Raw genomic sequence first — 19,685 nt, forward strand, 5'->3', positions numbered from 1 at the left:
GACAGGGTACAGTTACACATACAAAGAACAAGGGAAAAGCACTACGACAGCTATCCCCCTTGACCTTGTTTAGCCACGGCTCCCTTACCAGGACAAACAATAGACCTTCCCAAACATAGATCAATGCACTTACCTTCAATAAGGTGGTCTGTAAGAGAGACCAAGCCAGGGACATGTCTCACCTTTTATAGCATGGGTCTGGGTGAGATAATCCAATTAAGGTGACCAATAATTTAGGTGTGCATTGATTAGTTGGGAGGGACCAAATGTTGATTGGCATGTGGTGTGTCCTTCGACCAGCCAGGTGGCAGTGTGTCTATCATGTGGCCGGTATCTTTGGATACAATGACCCTCAGCTGTTTGCATTTGATGTTAATGACCTGTATGAAAAAGCAGAATGTAATCTGTCAAGATTTATCGATTATGCCAAATAAGGAGAAAGCAAAAAACTTTCAAAAAGATGTATGCATTTGTGAGTGAGAAATAACGCTGCAGATGGAATGTAATATTGGAAAATACAATATTAATTTTGAAGTACAATATTTTTAATGATGAAAAGCTAAATTTTGTTGTCCCAGTACATTTGGTCCATGAAATGTAGAGATTAAGCATGTGTCATTCCAGCATTCAAGCGAAATATTGTTGTCTTACATGGTACAAAGACTCGCTAGAATTGCACAAGATCTTGGTGAGGCCTTACCTGTACTACATACACTACAGGTATATAACTTCGCTTCTCCAGAACAATTCATTGGAATGAGAGGATTTCCTGTAAGTGTCACTCGAAATTAAGAAGCATTAGCCTACGTTTTACTGGTGTTCAGAAGAATGAGAGATGATCCAATGGGCAAATTTTCAAAGGGATTGACAAGCTAGATGCAAAAATACTAGATATTCTGCCCTCGCTCAGGAGTTTTCCCCATTTTCTCAAGCTAGACAGATAGATAACTCCAGTCCTGACATAGTTGTAGTTGAAGGTTGTTTTATTATTCACCAATGTGTTACAGTATTCAAAGAGCCAGCGTAAAAAGACCAGTACTCCTCAAGGTTCTAATGAAAGGCAGATGCAAACACTGATCTAAACTCCCTCAATTTCCAATAAATTACTTCTGACTGAAATGCACAAATGATATAAAATAGCCAAACCTGATTACAAAAGCTAATTGTCTAACAATTCTATAATGAGCAATCAACAACAGCTTTGAACTCACAATTAAGCAGTAAGATCTGGCAGTGAGATCTAATCATTAGAAATAAAATAACTATCTGAATGAGGAAAGACATAACACTCCCCGCCTGGTATCTGTAAAAGATGCCATCAACTGAACTCATGGATATCACAAAAAAAATTAAACGTATTAGATTCAATTCTCCTGATCAATTGAATGGCAGAGTCAAATGCTAAAGAATAAATCAGACCATCAACTGGATTTGAAATTTAGGGGTAAAATCCTGTCCTTTGAGAGGGATCCCTCCCCAAACTTTGAAATAACCTAATTAGATCAAATCCAGTACAATAAATCCAAAACAAATCTAGAGTCTGTACAAACTCAAAATACTGACTTTGCTTTTACAGGTTTGTAACTAGAGTTCGCATTTTCAATCATTTTCCAACAGTCCATGTTTCCCAAAATAATTTCAGGACATTCCTTGGGCCTGCATGTAACTGCTTGCTTGCAGTTGTTTGGGAGGTATTGTTGGGGCTGGGCCACCTGGCTATTTGAGCTGTCCTGATGGAACCCATTATCCATCACCCTCTGGAAAGTAAGGTCATCCACTGAAGGAGCTAGTTTGTAGTCATGAGTGAATCTGTCTTTACCAATACAAAGGATGCTTTTGTGTTGCTTGTCAAACCTCTTTGTTGTGAGGTCAAGTTGGCAGAGGCAAGAGGCTGGCAGGACTGGCTGAAGCTCTTGTAAATGTGGATGCTGCTAAAGCAGGAGGTCATGAGACTGGGGCACCCATATTCTAGAATGCTAGTTCTAAAGACCTTGACAGGTGAAAGTTTGTGTGTACTTTCTAATGCTAGTGCTGACCGCTGCAAAGGATGAGTTTGCAAGCTCATTAAATTGCTCGAGTACCTTGTGTGCCTGTATGATGTCCCTTCCTAGCAGGGCAGGATCTCAGCCTTTGGGTCGAGTGACGGCATCTTGCTGCTCAGAACTTGGGGTGAGGGCGGTGAGTCGCTGCTTCTAGAGTGGGGATTTCCTTCCAGTTGTCTGGAAGTTCATCACACTCATTGAGCATGGGGAAAGCTAAACAAGTCTTTTCATCAACCAATTCGACAATGAAGCCTCTTGCTTCTTGCCCAACCATCTGTGACACACCTTCACATGTCTTAAGTGTATAAGGTGAGAGACCATCAGTTATGTTGAAGATGTTTGTAACCCTCAGATTCAGCCAGCATGTGTTTGTCCAGAGGAAGACAGCCTCAGGCCCAGCCAAACAGAAAACTTGCTTGTGTGGGAGCTGCGTGATGTGTTACCTGGTTACAAATCTATACTGCAAAGTATCAGTCAGTAAACCATATACAATGAAATGATTGAGCTTCATAATCCTTATTCTGACTATAGGGTTAGTAAGGAAAAGAAAAAGAAAAAGGGCTCATTTTAATGAAACAGAGTCTAATGTGCATGTCGGAACTGATGGTTATGTCCATTCATTTCCCATTCACCTCTTCCATGCGTTGCTGACCCTCGGACCCTCACTGTAAGTCCACTCTGTCCTGTGGTCTACCAATTCTCTCCTCTGGCATCTTCTCTTCATCTCTCACCGACAAAAGACCTTCTCTCAGACATGCATAAAGAAACAACACGCCTCTTATTGGATGGCGCACATTCCAAAGCCCCTGTTAGCTCTAGTCCTAACCCAAACACTGCTGCTACATAGAAGGCATTACATTAGTGGTGAAACATTACAGAGAGGCCATTACATTAGCAGTGAAACCTTAGAGCGTTACATGTTGGAAAAAAAATATGATTTAGCGAGGGACTTATTGCTGTGATCATCGAAAACAACATACATCGTCATCGTCTCATGAGGCAGATCATTGAACATGACTTCCTGCTGGAGTTTTCCACAGACCTCAGTGCCAGAAAGAGGTGGCAACAGGAGGGGAAGGGGATTCATCTCCCTCCCCTCCATGCTGTAAGGAGGTACTGTGTCATTCTTCACAGACCAAGGAGGTGGGCCAACATGAAGGGCTGTAATGTGTTAGTCACTGTTAAATTCAGAGCACTGGATGATGGTATTATGATCCCTTCGGCCAGTGGAGGGCCATAGAATGGCAGCGGAAACGTATGGGGTGTGTTTTAAGGATGGGCTTTTGCTCCTCCTGAGGTTTCTCTCTGAAGCCCCTGCCCTTCCAGAGAGGGTATGGTTTCCAGTGCAGAGGGCACTGTTTGTTAGCATCATTCTTTTGAACCGAGTTCGCTACCTCAGTTTTATGCATCATGACAGGGTCTCCAACAGGTTTCTCTGATTTTCATGGTGCTGAGCTAGAGGTGGTCACAGTAAAGCTGAGATTGTTTGTCATTTTGGTTTCATCCCGGAATAAACTAGAAAAGGAGAAGGGTGCAGAGCTGCCTTCATTTTCCAGTTTGTATCTGGTCCCCTCTGACACCCATTTCTCTTACTGACTAAAGGGGTGGGGGGGGGGGGGGGTTTATCCAAGATGGTCCGAATTCCTCATGCAGAGTCCAGGTAAGACAAGCCACGAAAGTAGCCTTCAGCTTTGGCTGACTCCAACTCCAATAACAAGTCTCCTAGCTCTCGCAGATGTAGGTGCTCCCTGCTAAGCATCTTGGGGAAGGACTCGAGTTTGTTGAAGAGACTAGTCTCCATTGCCTCTATGGATCTGTAGCACTCTTACACTCTTTGCCAGACTAAACTGAGAGCAGCACTGGGGTGTTTGGCGTGGACTGACCTTAAACTTGCTTGCTCAGCAGACCTGGGTCCAAGTCTCTTCACCAGCAGGCCAAATTCTTCACTAGGCTTGAGCTTGACGTCTTCAGTGGCATTGGATAATATTGACTTCCATGCCCAGTAATTTTCTGGCTTGTTGTTGAAAAACCTGAGAGGTGGAATTGAGTGATGATGGCGCTAAATGGTGACTCCTCTACTTACATCTTTGGTAACAGCTTCATTTCTATCCTTGATATATCTTTTTACCCCTTTCAAGATTCTTTTGAAGACCCTGACCTGGAGTTACACTCTGACTTTATTTTTTTATGGGAATTGGACCCGCTCTCAGGGCCTCATGACTGGCCACTTTTTGATATGCCAAGGACACATCCTAGAAGATTAGCGTGCCTTCAAGGTGCCAGATTTTTGAGGCTCTGGAGGCAGGCACATTCAAGGCTGGTGCCAACACCGCCAACGACTGACGTGTCGCGGGAGAACAAGGAAGATCAAAAGCAGCGGGCTTGCTGCTGGCTGTGTGCCCAGAGGCACAGAACTCGGAAAAAGTGATGCAACAGACTTTAAAAGCCATAAATCTGTGAGTTGTTATGTGTCTCCTCTCACTGTGAAATGGGGACAGTCCTTTTTCCCTTATTAGGGAGAGAGAGCCTGTGGTATGTTGAATACCGGGTGAACGAGTAGTCTTTGGGGTACTGCAAGTCTGTGTCTTTATTGATGCTTTGCTGCACGCTTGAGTGCTCGGTGGGGGACGCTGATGTTTTTTTGCTGGTATGGGAGGGGGATCTTGGTTGCTGCTTGTGCGTGGGGGGACTTTAGGGCTCTAACATTTAATTGTCATTCATTCTTTGATGTACTCCTCTGTTTTCATAGATGTTTGCGAAGAAAAAGAACTTCAGGATATATATTGTATGCGTTTCTCTGACATCAAATGTACCTACTGAAACCTATTAAATTTAGCGATTCCGGCCGTCAGCAGGTCGCAACATGCTAGGAATCTCGCATGATCTGACAACATGGTTTGTTTGGGGTTCTTGTGGTAAGGTGCATCTTACCAGGAGAATGAGCAGAGTCATCACTAGTGTCATGCAATGGTGTGCAGGAGTCTTGAGGGAGCTGGTCTCTGTTCTGTCCCCTTTTGGGTAAAGGGTAGCAAGGTGCAGGGTGTTTCCCTGTGGAAGAGGAGCCCCATCTTCAGTCTGACTTAAGTCTTCAGTGTCAGCTGTTGGGTGGGTATAAGCATAAAAAGACTAGTCTTTGATATAACTTGTAGTTCTCTCAGCTGAATGACATTGGGAGTTTGATCTAACATCAACATTGCCAGCTTGTTGCTCCATGCCCGCCTCAAAGACTTTGGCCTTGGCTAAAGGTGCCTCTGACTCTTTTTCATACTATAGTGCCTCTAACATGGCTTCCTGGCAGGTTTCCTCTATGTTTAATTCAGCCTGTCTCACATTAAAGTCAAGTTCCCTTTGTGCTAACAATGCCTTGGCTTACAGTACTTTGGCCCTCCCAGGGACATCCAGCGTTGCTTCGCTGCTAGATACTATGATCTAGCTGGACATTTGGCTTCAAGTCTTCATTCCTCCATTGCCAACATTGAGTTTTTTCAAGGTTTTTCTGCTTTGCTGACATTTCAGCTTTCTGTTATGTAGGAGCTCGTAGAATCAATATCAAATCACCGTGGATGGCACCACCGTTGAGAGTTCTCTTTTCATTATTCTGCCCGAGCTTTCCTTGATTTTTTTAAGCTAGACTGATAGATAACCCCAGTCCTGACATAGCTGTAGCTGAAGGTGGTTTTATTATTTACCAATGCATAACAGTATGCAAGGAGCCAGTTGTAAAAAGATAGACTGTACTTCTCGGTGCTCTAACGGAAGTTAGATACAAACTCTGATCAAAACTCCAACCACATTGCTTCTAACTGACTGAACTGCACAAATGATATAAAATGGCTGACCTGATGATGAAAGCTAATGACTTAACAATGTGATAATGACTAATCAATAACAGCTGTGAACCCACAAGTAAGCAATTAGATCTAGTGGTTAGATGTCCATCAGGAAAGGTATAACACTAGATAATCTATGAATAAACTCTGATTTTAACTGACATTTCGATGACAAACTCTGCCATCTTCATCAAGGATAATGCCTAGACACGAGTAGTCTGATGCTATTTATACCTACAACCTCCATCTGTCCCCTTGATTAGTTCATCCTCATCCAATTAGGTTTTCACTCTCCCACCTTGTTTACAATTGAATTCCAGTTCCTACTTAACAGCAAGACCACCTTCTTTGACAAAATTCTTTTTCTCTAGTTTTATTTCCATGGCTTCCATCACCAGGCAGTCCCAAAACCCACTGGCACAGCATGATAGTTTTGTATCATTGAAGTCAATGACAATTGTGAATGCCATGTTCTGCTACCACTGATTTCACTGGGTAACCCAAATGGATACACCCCCATGCTCCTTGAATTTTAACTAAGACGAAGGTCTCGCTCTAAGTACAACCTGGAATTCAGTCATAAACAAGGTGGACACCAGAAGCCTGATTGGATGAGGACTAACCAATCACAAGGAATGGGTGATGGGGGTATGTATATCACTGGACTAGACACACCTAGGACACATAGATCCCGGTTAAGGCTGGAACTTCTTTGAGTACATATACCTTTCAACATGACTAGATCAGTTATTTGCTGTGCTAAATGATGCTCTTCATCTGGTTCAGTCAGCCTGTTTTAAAATATGCCAAATTAAACAATCCATTGCCTTAAACTGCACTTTGTGCCACAGTAAAGCAGGTACTCTACAGACAGAGCTTCTTTACAAAGTTATTGTATAGACAGTACTCTGTTTTAACTTCAGACTGATTACTGCTTATCATTTACATTTTAGGAAGTCAAGGTTGACTTCTATTTATGACCAGGTATTAGCAAAAGCAGTATTAGTTGGAAGTTTACTTACAATTGTTCGTGATCTTACAAGTGGCAGCTGCAGTGTTTAGAAAGCTAAGATTAGCAAACAACAAAGAGGTGAATATCCATCACAGTATTACTTTGTCTACCTACATTCTATCCACAACTCTCCTATAACCTTATTATGTCAATTTCATAACTAACTTTTCAATCTATCTTTGTATGATTAAATTTAGTAATCATACCTCGGTGATGTCATCAAATGTATTTATATTAATTCTAAAGTTAAGGCTCCAGTGTCAAATCCTAATTGTACCAGAAAAAAGACCCATTTGTATATACCCCGCTATCCATTGGCTAGAGAACTTATAACACTGGTACTAGGTTATGTCTCACAGCATGAACTTTATTTTTTGTAATAATGAATGACATAGCATCTTATCAATGCCCTCTGGAAGTTTAAGCACAGTACATCTGCAAGTTTTCCTTTTTCCATGACACATTATTTCTTCAAAGAAGTTTATTGTTTGTCTTTTTTAAAGTCATGTTGATGTATCCTGATTATCTTAATTTTTTTCTAATTGCACTGATGTCAAGCCTTTAATTTTCTTCTAAAATTTTCCAAATGGCAGATGTTAAACCAGCTGGCCTCCAGTTTTCTACTTCACTGCTTTACTTTTGATGGTTTTTATTTCAGAAGAACTTCCCTGAACCCTGGATTAATTTGAAAATTAAAGTCACCACATTAACTTCTTCTCTTAACACTTTGACCCAGAAGAATGTGGAAACTTCTCATCCCATAATTCCAAGAGTCTGTATGGGACAATTTTCCTGAAAATTACAATTTTCCGAGTTGTTTCTTCCTTCCAATTCTAGGCTTAAAACTATCCCTGTACTATTAGTTGCATCCTCTCATGCAAAATATCTGTTAATTTAACTGCCACCTTCTTGTTTTCTGTTACTCATCCCCCTAGTGTGACTTTGCTAATCATTTTGAATATCTCTGGAAATACTTGCAATTGTTTTGATACATTTCTGATTAGCTTTGTCTTGCTCAATTTTTCTTTCAGTTTTCTTTTGCTTCTATCATTCTCTCCAAACTTCTATCCTACCATCTCTTTGTGTAATGATATGCATTTTTGTTTGTTTCATGTGATCTTTAATTTTTGTAGTTAATTACAAGATCTTCCTAGCTTGCTGAACTTGCATTGTCTCCTTATATACATAAAAGTATGTCATTTTACTGAGTTACCAGACTGTCACATTTTCTAGTGGATTCTTGATCCTTAATTTCTGGAAATCAGCTATGTATCATTTCCCTGAGATAGCCAACATCTTTAACCCCATCAGTTTCTACTGTGATTTGATTTTTTTTTCATTCTTGTTTCTGTGTTAGCTTGGAATATGACTGTAGTGGAAACCAGCTGTGCAACAGTTAACCGATTTACAAATTCTAACATTACCTCAAATGAGAAGTCCTAGCTCACATTACAATGATCTTTGTACAGCATTGTCCCTAAAAAGCAATATTGTCAGAAAGATATTCTGAATTTTGTTTACTAAATCTGAAAATATTTGCTAGAATCCTGGGAAGCCTAGACTCTCAAACTAATTGCAATTTGACAGGAATGTGCAAATCATTGTCAGGTTCCCCGAAGAACCGATCTGCAGCATGGAAATAATTGGAAGTGTGAAGAACCTGTTGAAACTTTGTTGATGTGTAACATTTGTGTTGGATTTTATCACAGTATTATGACCATGGAAATTGAACTCTAGCTATCGTGGCCACATCTAATGAGATCTATCAAGAACATAATTTTACAGAATGGTAATGTGCCACTCCTTCCCCCCAGCTTTGAAGAAAAAAAAACATAGTACAGCACAAGAACCATCACGTTACCCCACAATGTCTGTGCCAAATAGAACTAAATCTATATTGCCTGTACATGATTAATTCCCTGCCTGTGCATGTGTCTAACAGCTATGTACTTAAATACCACCATCATATCAACCACCACCACTACTCCTGACACCTTCCAGTTCTTTGTGTTTTAAAATAAAGTGTTCTTGCCAATCCTCAAAATGCTCTAATAATCTTGAACAGATTTTCACCCTTAAAAGTAACAATACTTTTTTTTTGACGATTGGGTGAATTTGATCCCTGGTTCTGTGCCTATCTTAAGAATGATTCTTCTGAAAGAATTAAATAATGGCACTAAAGAAGAAAATGGATGAGTTCACCATATCACTATGTGTTATTCTGTTATTTTTTAAAAATTTATACATACAATTCTGTACATGGATGCTGACAGTGGTAATTCTGGTAACTCATGACTTCCTCGTAACTTGGACGTGGGAGATTTAACCACATGCTGATTTATAGGACTTTGTCTGAAGTGTTAATTGAAATAACCTGTACATGAGCAGTATTATCAGTCAGATCTGGGTTGCAGTGCTGAGGGCTTCCAGATGCTTTATAGTACTGACACGAAAAATGCTTCCAGTAATTTTATTGTGTCCCACCCAAACGACAAGTATGCATAAGCAGTAGCAGAAAAATGCCAGCATATTATTGAGCAATTGTATCCATTAAATTATGAATGTACAAAGTTGGTATGGAATTACACAAGAGCAGTGTGAATTCACACTAACCTTACACTTGGAATCTATCTGTCATCCTTGTTCTGAGCTTACACGTGCAGTTGTGTCTTATAGTGGCAGACTGATAATTGTAAAAAAGTCTGGTTAAGTAAATATGTAGTCCAAATGAAGTCCATTTGCAAGCACTGAATCTCAATATTATAATCATGCTCTTGATTTTTTTTTGTTTCAAATTATGTGCTGCTGCAGCTATTGAATATAATATTTACAAAGTTTGCAGAAGTACACTCAGAGGCCACTTTATTAGGGACACCTGTGCACCTCATTCATGTAAACATTTGATCAGCCAATTGTGTGGTAACAGCTCAATGCACAAAAGCATGCAGACATGGTCAAGAGGTTCAGTTGCTGTTCAGACCAAACATCAGAATGGTGAAGGAATGTGATCTAAATAACTTAAGACCATGAAATCATTGTTAGTGCCAGATGGGGAGGTTTGAGTATCTCAAAAACTACTGAAGAGATTTTTGCACACAGCAGTTTCTGGAATTTACAGAGAATGGTGCAATAAACAAACAAAAAAAAGAGCCAGTGAGCAGCAGATCTATTGGTGAAACTGACTTGTTAATGAGAGAGGCCACAAGAAAATGGCCAGACAGGTTCAAACAGGAAAGAAGGTGACATTAGCTCAAATAACCATGCATTACAACAGAAACTGTGCAAAAGAACATGTCTGCATGCACAGCATGACAAACCTGAAAGTGGATGGTCTATAGCCGCAGAAGACCACATCAGGTTCTGGTCCTGTACCTAATAAATTGGCCATGAATGAAGATTCACAATGGGAATTCATTTCGAGTGACAAGACATCTCAGAATATTCAAATACGTGTAGTGCAGGTTGAAGGCTTCTGAGCACTCAAAGCACATTTCTTTTATCATGGTATTGAGGGACAGTTATACAGACACCTGAGAATTGATCAATAGGAATATGTCTTTAATTATTCATTAAGTGACAGGATGTTCTGAATAAATTCATCTTGGGAGTTTCAATGCGGGCTTGATTAATATAAACATTCATCTATTATATACCCCTGCATACTTTGCAATAATATAAAATCAGAGTATCACATGTTTGTTTCATTGTCCTTAAACTTCTTTCCACTGCTGCCTGTAAGGAGTTTATACGTTCTCCCCGTGACCACGCAGGTTTCCTCCGGGTGCACCAGTTTCTTCCAACAGTCCAAAAACATACTGGCTGGTAGGTTAATTGGTCATTGTAAATTGTTCCTTGATTAGGCTTGGGTTAAATTGGGGAATTGCTGGGTGATGCAGCTCGAGGGTCCAGAAAGACCTATTCCATGCTGTATATCGATGAATAAAATTAATTAATTAAAGTGTCAACATTAGTTATATCATGAACAGGCTTTACATGAAGACTGGCTCCTGTTTAGATTAATGGTTGCTATCCACATAACACCTGATTAAAACCAACATTTAATCCTTAATCAGGTTAATTTCAAGAAAGTCAAAAAAATAAAAATGGTATGATTATAGGTTTAACATGTGCATGCATGAAGTATTATTCTGGGATTTAAAAGAAGAGGAAAATTAACAGTTCTTGCTCTTTCCTGGGCTGCCATGGTGATCAGTTCTGGGATTCACAACCTAGATTAATGGAGTGACCAAGTGTGTTTAATTTGCTAATAATACAAAGCTGGATAGCAATGTTGGTCATTGCATTATGTTTCAGGTGAAGTGAAAGGGCAAGGTCCTGGCAGATGGAATATATTTTGGAAAAATACAAGGTCACTCACATTAGTAGAAGAAAAAAAACACTAATATATAAATGATGAAAGTTGTCTTTGGAGAGACCTGGATGACTTTGTATGTGAGCTTTGAAAATTGACGCGAATATGCAGCAAGCAATTAAAATGGCATCTGGTGTACTGGTCAATTTTATGAGAAAGTTTTGATACAAAAGTTTGAATGTATTCATGCAATTATATATGCCCAGGGAGGTTCTTTATCTGGTATACTGTGTACCGTATTATTGTGTTTAAAAGGAAAGAGATTTATGGTAGAAGGTGTAGAAAACTGGTTTAAAGCTAAGGAGTGGCGATTATTCTAACTAGGCCTTTCCTGTCTTGAATCAGGAAGAACGTGTTAGGATCTCATTGAAACATATAAAGATCTTGTAGCACTTCATAAGTTTAATGCAGGAACCATGTAACAAAGCTACCTTCCATTTACAGAGCCTTGTAAGAGTATTCAGCCCCCAACCCTTTGTTCACATAAATGAGTATTACAACCAGGGACTTTGATCAATTAAACTGAGAATTTTTTATTTGTGAATCACATGCTCCTGTTTTACAATACAGCCCAGGAACATTCTAAAGCATGAAAAACTAAAAATTCAAAAACTGAAATGTCAGCCGTTCAGAAGTATTTACCCCCCACCTTTGCCGAGTACCCTAGTTGAACAACCTGTTGCAACTACTGCAGCCAGTAGTATTTTTGACTAAGTCTCTATTCTATGCACAACGTGATGGAGCAAGAGTTTCCCATTCCTTCTTGCAAAATTGCTCTAACTGTGCCAGGTTAGCTGGGGAGTGCTGGTGTCCAGCAATCTTAAAGTCTTGTCAGAGATGTTCGATTGGGTTAAGGTCAGGACTCTGACAGATCCATTTAAAGACACTGATTTTCTTCATTTGAAAACACTTCGTGGTTGCTCTGGCTTTGTATTTTGGGTGATTGTCCTGCAGTCCTCCTCAGTTTAAACTTTCTGGCTGAGGCTAACAGGTTTTTATCTAGGATCTCTCTGTATTTAGCAGCATTCATCTTCCAGTCCTGCTGCTGAAAACCATCCTGATGGAATGATGCTACCCTGACTATATTTTACAGTAGGGTGGTGTTACTTGGCTGTTGTGGAGTATTGGATTTATACCACACCTACCACTAGGTGTTGAGGCAAAATGTTCCACTTTAGTCCCATAAGACCACAGGTGATCCTCCAATTTTCTACATCAACAAATTAGGTGAGTTGTTAAGGTACTATTGCACCCAGGAAAAGTTAGCATAGCAATTACAAGGTGTGAATACTTTTTCAGCCTCACAATTTTGTTTTTTAACTTAATAATTTGTTGATGGGTTTTGGAATTATTCTTTCGATTTGACATTGTTACGAACCCCGTAACTGGGTCACTTACCAGCAAAGATAGAGAGGTCCGTTGAAGTCTGATGGTACTATTTTAACAGTATTTATTGATAAAAATACACAAAATAATATCAATGCAAACATCCAGGTAATATACATTGTCAATTCTAAATCTAAACACGTGGGTATTATAATAATAATAATAAGAAATAGCTCTATTGTTGTCTAGGGGATAATGTATTGTCCGATGGAAATATAAAAGTCACTGTTAGTTCGTTCAAGCTGCCGCATTTTGGTTTGAGAGAAAGACGGGTTTAAAACTTGCCCAGTCCTTTTATGAGGTCAATCCTTCGAGTCATTGGGAGTTGGTTTCCCCGTTGTTAGCTAAAAGCCGTTTTTCCGTAGTGAAGGGCACCGGTTCCGGGGCAAATGGAACCGAACGCACGTGGCCTCCCCACCGGCTTCCACTATTATGGGATCGCTGGCGTTTCCTCTGGTGCGTCTGAAGGGGCTGTTTCCACAGACCCTCTTTTATCCTGACTCACAGGGTCTCAGATGTCAATCAGGTTGGGGGTGATGCAATCCCTCCCTCAACCAGCCCACTTTGCCTGAGGGCTTCCACGTAATAGACAAGTTCATCTCCAAGAGACAATGGCCGTTTCCTGTAGCTTTATATCGCTGGGGGGAACAAGACATTCCGCACACCTTTCTCTCATTTCCTGGGTCTCCTGACCCAAATCAATAGTGATCTTGTGATTCTCACAAAGGAGGGGGGCTACCCCACATCCTTTGGCCCCTCAGAGCTGTGGTACATTCATAACAACATGATGTTCAATATTTTGTAGGTTAGCTCAAAAAATCCTGATTTTAAATTTATAAAATGAGACCGTAAAATTTGAAACTGGTTGTTGGGTTGAATACTTCTTCAAGGCAGTATTATTTAGCCCTATATTTGTAAGCTGACATTTGAATCCATTTTTTCTTTAAATTACAGAATTTTAGTGATTCATGTTATGAACATCTAACTTTCTTTCAATGTCCATTGTTCCAAGACTGTTCAGTGCAATCTATCTAATCATGGTCCAAGAAGGATGGGCCAAACTTGTGCTGAAATTCAACTTGCACTGATTGCATTTAATACAAACAGCAGGCCATCTTCAAGTGGCTTGTTTCTCGCTGCATGTACAATGGTCTGCCTTGGCAAGGAGACCCAATTTCACTTGGAGCTATCACTCTTACACCAGGCGCATGCTGGTACCTCCTAGTGATTGTTTACTGTAAGTCCAGGTTGTGTTGGTGAGTATCTTGAATTTAGATATTGGAGAGAAGGCTTCACAATTTTTTTGACTGAATCCTTGATAGAGGAAATGCAAGTTAGGAAAAACTGATACCTCCTTTATAGGAAACCATTGCTTCCTTACACTGGAACTCAGTTATGAGAACTGTGTTAAAGTTCAAAGTAAATTTATTAACTAAGTATGTATATGTCATAATATATAACCCTGAGATTTGTTTTCTTGTGGACATACTCAGTAAATCCAAGAACCATAATAGAATCAATGAAAGACCACACCCAAATGTATGGACAAATAACCGATGTGCAAAATACAACAAACTGTACAAATTCAAATGTGGAAAATAATAATAATGAACAAATAAGAAATAAATATCAAGAACATGAGATGAGGAGTCCTTGAAAGTGAGTGTTGGTTGTTGGAACAATTCTGTGATGGTTCAAGTGAAGTTAAATGATGTAAACCCAGTGTTTCTAAAGGGTGATGATTTAGGTGTAATAACTGTTCCAGAACCTGGTACTGTGAGTCCTGAGGCTCCTCTACCACCTTGATGACAGCAGCAAGAATAAAGGATGCTCTGGGTGATGGGGATCCCTGGTGTTGGATGCTGTTTTCCAGCAACAGTGCTCCACGTAGATGTGCTCAATAATGGGGAGAGCTTTACTCGTGATGGACTAGGATGTATCCATGACTTTTGTAGGATTTTCCATTCAAGGGCATTGGTGTTTCTACACCAGGTTGTGATGCTGCCAGTTTAAATACTCTCCAATACACTTCTATGCACGTTTTTCAAAGTCTTCAATGTAATTCTAAATCTCTGCAAACTCCTAAGGAAGTAAAGGCACTGTTGTGCTTTCTTTGTAATTGTACTTACATGCTTGGCCCAGAGCAGGACCTCTGAAATAATAACACTTAGGAATTTAAAGTTGCAAACTCTCTCCACCTCTGATCCTCCAATGGGGACTGGCCCATGGGCCTATGGTTTCCTTCTCCTGAGGTCTATAATCAGCTCCTTGGTTTTGCTGACATTGAGTGAGGGGTTGTTGTTATGACACCACTCAGCCAGATTTTCAATCTACCTTTTATATACTGATTTATCAGCACCTTTGAGACAGCCTACAACAGTGGTGTCATCAGCAAACTTGAATATGGCATTGGAGCTGTGCTTAGCCACACAGTCATAAGTGTAAGGCAGGTGGAGCAAAGGACCCTGTGGTGGTGGAGATCACAGAGGAGATGGTGTTGCCAATTTGGACTGACTGCAGTCTGCAAGTGGGGAAATACAGGATCTAATTGCACAAAGAGGTGTTGAGGCGAAGATCTTGGAGCTTATTGATTAGTTTTTAAGGTGATAATGGTATTGAATGTTGAACTATAGTCAATAAAGAGCATCATAATGTAAGCATCTTTACTGTCCAGATGTTCCAGGGTTGAGTGAAGAGCCAATGAGATGGCATCTGCTGTGGACCTGTTGCAAAGCAGCTTCTCAGGCAGGAGTTGTTGTGTTTCATCACCAATCTCTCAAAGCACTTCAGCACTGTAGATGTAAGTGACACAGAGCAATAGTCACTGAGGCAGGTCACCACATTCTTCTTGGGCACCGATGTAATTGAAGCCTGCTTGAAGCAGATGGGTGTCACACACTGCCAAAGAGAGAGGTGAAAAGTATCAGTGAGCACACTAGCCCATTGATCAGCACAGGTACCTAGTACTTTGCCACGCATGCCATCGACCCCGGATGCTTTTTGTGGGTTCACCCTCCTCCAGGCTGGTTGCACATTGGCTTCAGATACTGAAATCATAGGAATCAATTGGGGAGTTTATGAAGGTTTCTCCATGTTTTGATGGTCTCTCCATGTTTTGATGGTCAAAGCGAGTATAGAAAGCGTTGAGCTTATCTGGAAGCTAAGCCTGCTGTCTCCTATGTCACTTGATTTAAAATTATAAGAAGTTTATAAGAGTATTCAAGCTCTGGTGCCATGCTCAAGCATCCTTCACTGATTCAAGTTTGGTTTGGAATTACCACTTTGCCTGTGAAATGGCTCTCTGGAGATCATGCCTGGACCTTGGTATATAGACAGCAAACTGAATTGCTTACCTGTGTCTTTGCTATAAAGTGGAAAATGTAGAACTATGCCTGCACTTGTAGTGGTCTCAAACATTACAATTAATTTTGCTGTTAACTTGAGTGAACACTGAAAAAAATAAACTTTAGAAACAAAGAAAAACAAATTCATGTCGTATTTCTGAGAACATTCCATTCTGTTTTATTTCCAATATATGTTGGTGAAAATATGAATGGATTATTTTGAAAAGGTAAGACAATTCCAGAATGTTAACCTTCATGTCTTCCTTCAAATATTTTGCAGTTACTTGGGCAGGCATAGAGTCTGAAGAAGCTTTGGTTGGAGATCTGTCTTTAAAAGCTAATTCTGGTAAGATATGTGATTCCAAGTTGTAACCATTTTGTGGAAGGGTATGCTGTGATCCATTAATTACCTAAAGGTACAAATTAAACAAGTGTGTCATTTGCCAACATCACTACCATATCAAAATAATTTACTGTAATTAACTTTTTTTAAATCTAAATGTAGTTAACAGTTTCACACTTATAGTGATTGGCAATATAATGACAAAAAGCAAATTAATGCCATTTTCATGCATCAGTGAACTGGATCTCCATTGCCAATGAAATCAGAGCTCCAGGGAACAAATGTGGGAACAAAATAGATTGCTCTCTTTTTTATTTATGAAAATAGCTGTTCATGATTAACTATATTTTCCAGACTGTTATATTTGGAAGGGGGATATCTCCTTTTTCTAAAAATCTGAACTTCATTTTGTTGGTTTTGATGTAATCTCTGTGTTTGGTGAGGTGGCTGAACAGAATTCTGATATATATTTCCCAGCTTACTTCATCAGAATGGGCACCTATGAGAACCATTTTAAGTGATTATGTAGTAGAGCAGCAGTCTAGTTGCCTTGTTGTGTCTGTGCCTGCTTTTCATAAAGCAATTCACACAGCCTCACCCCTCCATGTTTTTCCGTGTAATCCTGCAAACTGAAGGGGAGAAAATTATCTCCCATTTGGTACTAAATATCCACCCAGTGCCTTATGGGATGTGTTTAAATCCTTCAACTGTTTACTCTTTTCCATAAATGCTGCCTGGCCTGCTGAGTTCCCCCAGCATTTTGCGTGTGCTTCGTTGGATCTTCTGCATCTGCAGATTTTCTCATGTTTGTCGTCCTGTTTAACTCTCTCAGCTCAAAAGGAGATTAGTTGTAGTTGCTTTAATTGAATTTTTAACTGTAATCACATTTCTGTGGACTCATTTTCTTTCCTACCCCAAAGAACAGAATTACAGAATTGGACTCAATTCTCCAACTGAATTAATATTTAAATAGGTTTTTGACAACTGTCTGTGGCACACATGGTTTCTGACTTGTCTAGATAACTTCCTTGTACTTGTATATGACCATATTAAGATCTTTCTGTTCTTGCACTCAGTGGCAAATTAAGATTTATTGGGATCCTAGGTAAGATATTCCTATTTCTGACGACACAGGTGGAGGCTACTTAGCCCATCAAGTTTATGCTGGCTCTTGGTAATTCCCATCGGTCTCATTCCTGCACTTCCTTTCCTTCTCAAATCAATTCCATCCTGTCAGCCATCTACACAGTGAGTAAATTACAGCAGCCCAGAATAAACCAATCATATCATTGGAATTTGAGAAGAAACTGGAGAATGCCAGGGAAAAATGATGCAGCCGCACCTGAGATCAGAAATGAACTAGTGTCCTGTGTTGGAGAGTAGTCGTGCTAAATGCAGTACTGCTGGATTTTGGGGGTTCCCCTGGCACCCTGTTATGGGTGGGACCACAACAAGCCCCACTGTACAACAGATGAACTCAGATGCAGGAAACGCACATTGGGTTAATTGCCCCTTGTGAGATTATGTCAAAGAAGTAAACTAAAATATAATGCAGGAACTAACAGTTACCTGTTCTGCAATCTTGATCTTTCTTTAGAATTATTGCAGTCCTTAAAGTGTATGCTCATGTATTCAAGGTTAAATTCAAAAGGCAATGTCCTGGACCATTGGCTATCAGAACTGCATTTAAAAGCAAAAAGCTTTTTTTTACACCTTCCTCTCGGGGGTGCGGGGGCAGAGATTCCTCACTCCCCAAAGTTGGGAAGCTGAGGACTTCCATTAAGATGGCGATAGTTTAGTCGCTTAAAACTTTCACTCTGTTTCATTTCTTACCTCCAAACTCTTTATCTCCTTTTTTCACTCCAGTCTGTTAATTTTTTTTTTGCTCTCTTACCTGCCTGCGAACACGTCTGTCCTACAATGGCCTCAAGGTTTCCTAAATCTGGGAAAAAAGAAGTCTCTACGACTGCGACTATCTCAGTCTCCTTTGCCGAGATTGTCTCTATTTTGGAACAGTATCGAGAAGAGATGGTATCTGGATATAAATCTTTCAGTTCATTGGAGTCAAAATTGGATCAAATTAACGCTAGAGTGGAGGATTATGCTGAACGTCTATCTCATCTCGAGTTAACTTCCAAAGATTTAAAACGTTCAGCAGCTGGAAGCCATCTGTTCCAATTTGACTGAGCAAAACATCAAGTTAACATCCAAAGTAACTGATCTCGAATGTCGAAGTAGATGTCATAATCTATGAATTCTCGGTTTATCAGAGGCTATCGAAAGGGGATCTCCTGTTGAATTGTTTTTCTTCTTTACTCTCTTGAGATTATTGGGAAGGAAATTCTTCGGTCCCCACCCAAATTAGAATGCACCAAACACATCTGGCCAAGCCCCAGCTGGGCCCTAGGCCACGTCCAGTTACTCTTTGTTTCCATTGATAACAGGCGAAAAACCTTCTGATCATGGAAAATTGGATTTGCAGGGTTACTCTATCAGTATTGTTGAAGATTATGTCCTTCAAGTTTTGAAGATGTGCGCCCAGTATAAAGATGTTATGAAAGAGTTTTACAATCGTGGATTCAGACCCTCTCTGCATCACCCAGCCCATATCCGAATAACTCTTGATACTGGAGACCAAAAATGGTTTAAGTCGGTTACGGAGGCTCAGAAATTTATTGTGAGTCTCCCAGCCATTTCAACTTCATCAGACTCGGTCTGATTATTTAAAATGGCCGACAAGTACTTTTTTAAAAAAAAATTCTTCATTTTGTCTTTTTTCTGTTTTTTTTTTAAATTACAGTATTTTTTTCATAGTTTCTCACAAGTAGGCTATTCTGGATTATTATTTTAAATTAAGTCTAATATTTTTGGTAGTATTATTTCTCTTTATGTATAACTTTGATTTGTAGTGCATAAGTACCTTAGTTTTTGTATTATTAGTTAAATGGAGCTTATGATAATGTTACAAAACTGGAAGTTGGGTTTCGGGGTGTCTTTTTGTTTTGAAGAGCCTGCTGCTTTTTTTTTGGTAGCTATCTTGATTTGGGATTCAAGGGAAGGGTGGATTCTCAAGTGCCAATACTATACGTTGATTTTTTTTGTTACTCTTTGTTATTCAGGACATTTTCCTGTCCTGATTCTCTTGACTTGTACTTCTGCCCCAGAGCTGTTATCTGAATGTTTGATTTTGTTTATGCCTACTACTCTTTATGTTTTCTTAAATGATAATGTTTAGTTCGTTGAATTTTATAAGCTGGAATGTAAAGGGATTGTACCATCCTGTTAAAAGAAGGAAGGTGTTTTCACATATTAAGCAACTCAAAGCTGACATTGTTTTTTGTTTGCAAGAAACTCGT

The 19,685-nt window shown here is 39.8% G+C and overlaps 1 protein-coding gene across 9 annotated transcripts in view; it reads left to right on the forward strand.

The window, feature by feature from the left end:
- The window catches only part of myocd (myocardin), a 647,048-nt gene that overhangs the window by 70,588 nt on the left and 556,775 nt on the right, over window positions 1-19,685 (forward strand). For 7 of the 9 annotated variants that reach the window (XM_059948795.1, XM_059948785.1, XM_059948789.1 and 4 more), the window contains exon 2: window positions 16,267-16,332. The exons of the other annotated variants lie outside the window; for them this stretch is intronic. The gene's annotated coding sequence lies outside the window, so the exon portion shown is untranslated. The remainder of the gene's footprint in view (window positions 1-16,266; window positions 16,333-19,685) is intronic. 9 annotated transcript variants of the gene reach the window in all.

The sequence above is a fragment of the Hypanus sabinus genome, chromosome 23 (genome assembly GCF_030144855.1).
Source record: "Hypanus sabinus isolate sHypSab1 chromosome 23, sHypSab1.hap1, whole genome shotgun sequence".
Taxonomy (NCBI): domain Eukaryota; kingdom Metazoa; phylum Chordata; class Chondrichthyes; order Myliobatiformes; family Dasyatidae; genus Hypanus; species Hypanus sabinus.